The sequence below is a fragment of the Phaethon lepturus genome, unplaced genomic scaffold (genome assembly GCF_000687285.1).
Source record: "Phaethon lepturus isolate BGI_N335 unplaced genomic scaffold, ASM68728v1 scaffold8692, whole genome shotgun sequence".
NCBI classification, from domain to species: Eukaryota; Metazoa; Chordata; class Aves; order Phaethontiformes; family Phaethontidae; genus Phaethon; species Phaethon lepturus.
In genome coordinates, this window is record NW_010524041.1 from 22,489 (window position 1) to 24,737 (window position 2,249).

A 2,249-nucleotide genomic window follows, 5' to 3' on the forward strand; every position below is an offset into this window, starting at 1 on the left:
GCTGATGTGTTGGCCAAGACACTCTCCATGCTACTTGAAAAGTCATGGCAGTCAGGTGAAGTCCCTGCTGGCTGGAGAAAGGGAAACATTGGGTAGAAAGGAGGGCCCTGGGAACTACCGACCTGTCAGCCTCACCTCTGTGCCTGGGAAGATCATGGAACAGATTCTCCTGGAAGCTATGCTAAGACACATGGAGGACAGGTCGTGTGCTAAGGCACATGGAGGACAGGACAGGTGATTTGAGGGAGCCAGCATGGCTTCACCAAGAGCAAGTCCTGACTGACCAACCTAGTGGCCTTCCATGATGGAGTGACCACATCAGTGGACAAGGAAAGAGCTACCAGTGCCATCTATGTGGACTTCCGTAAAGCCTTTGACATGGTCTCCCACAACGTCCTTCTCTCTAAATTGGAGAGAGATGGATTTCATGGGTGGACTGTTGGGTGGATGAGGAATTGGGTGCATGGTCATACCCAGAGGGTAGTGGTCAACGGCTCAATGTCCAGATGGAGATCGATGATGGGAGGTATCCCGCAGGGGTCCGTACTGGGACCAGTACTGTTTCATAGCTTCATCAATGACATAGACAGTGGGATTGAGGGCTCCCTCAGCAAGTTTGCAGATGACACCAAGCTGAGTGGTGCAGTTGAAATGCCTGAGGGACGGGATGCCACCCAGAGGGACCTGGACAAGCTCGAAGAATGGGCCCGTGTGAACCTCATGAGCTTCAACAAGGCCAAGTGCAGGGTCCTGCACCCGAGTAGGGGCAACCCCCAGTACGATATAGGCTGGGGGATGAAGGGATTGAGAGCAGCCCTTGCCAAGAAGGACATGGGGGATGAAAATCTGGACATGAGCTGGCAACGTGTGCCTGCAGCCCAGAAGGCCAGACCACACCACTCCTGCACTCAGATTGTCCCTCCAGGAGGGTCACTTTGATTTTGTCCATCTCCTGGTATGACTTACTTATCATAGCTGTCTTGTGCTGCTTTCATGGCTTAGTTCTGCTGGTAACTGATGCCCTATTTCTTCATCTGAATATGATCTTTTACCTACAATTCTTAGCTGAACTCATGAAATAAACTCTGTTTTATTTCATTTTATTCCAAAGTTACCATTTCTTGAAATGAATTTGACTTCTCCTCTGTTGACAATAGAAATGTTCTGTCAGGAAGAGCTGAAGCCAGGCACTTACACATGCGTCTTAGAAGAATGGCATTTCTTAGGACTTACAGGAACACGTTTTGTCCTTTGCTTCAACAAAATGGACCAGAAAACCTCATTCCTTTCTTATGTCAGCTTTAAATTGTCCCTAGGAGGTCTCCACAGTTACCTAGATAGGGACATAGGGCTTTTCTTCAGTACCTGTTTACTTGGAAAGTTTAAAAATTCCTGATCTGTTTGCAAGAATACTGGTACCTGCACTTTGATATGTTAAGGGAGTTTTCAGCTGTGCGTGAAACTACAATATGTTCCATAGCTGCAAACCATTCTTTTCACAAGTACTTCAGGTCTTTACCAGTACAGCTAAACTGATGTCAAAACAAAATGTAATGCTTCTCCCCATAGACACACACACACATAAATACGTAGCATATACATATCTATGTGTGTATTTATATATCAAAATATGTGTGTTCTCCAGACCTCTTCCCAGAAGCCAGTCTTTAACAGTGGCATTAAACATCTGACCACCTTCTTTTTCTTCAAAATATTTGAGATTTGTATTTCAATTGTTAGTGTAAGTTTGTGGGACCTAATAGTTGGGAATAGGTTGTTTTTATAGAGTGAAATCTAGAAGAGATTTTTCTTCCACATCAGAGATAGTATCAGTATATAATTTTTGTTAATTTTGGGACTGGAGATTTTTGCCTAAGCTTTATTCCCTCCCTTCTCACCCCCTTTTTTGTTGGATTTGAATCTGCTCATTCTGCTCTAAAACTCTGCAAACAAAGGACAGAGCATTGTTTGACACGTAAGCCGGTTTCCAGTCTGCTTGATTGATCAGTCTGGCATCTTCTCTTGGCATTAAAGAGAACCACAAACTTCATATTCTCCTAAAAGGCAGTATATATCAGTGGAATTTGCATTGTTACATGTTTCAACAGCTATCATGTAGTCTGATGAATGACATTTTTATTATTGTAGGCTTAAAAACTGAACAATAATTAGTTTATAATCCTTATCCTGCAAAATAGAAATAAAAATTATTGTAGCATACAGCTGCATGTACAATTTCCTTCTCATTC

The 2,249-nt window shown here is 43.4% G+C and overlaps 1 protein-coding gene across 1 annotated transcript in view; it reads left to right on the forward strand.

Annotated features, from left to right (window-relative positions):
• The window catches only part of RAVER2 (ribonucleoprotein, PTB-binding 2), a 33,237-nt gene that overhangs the window by 14,115 nt on the left and 16,873 nt on the right, over positions 1-2,249 (forward strand). The window lies entirely within an intron of this gene.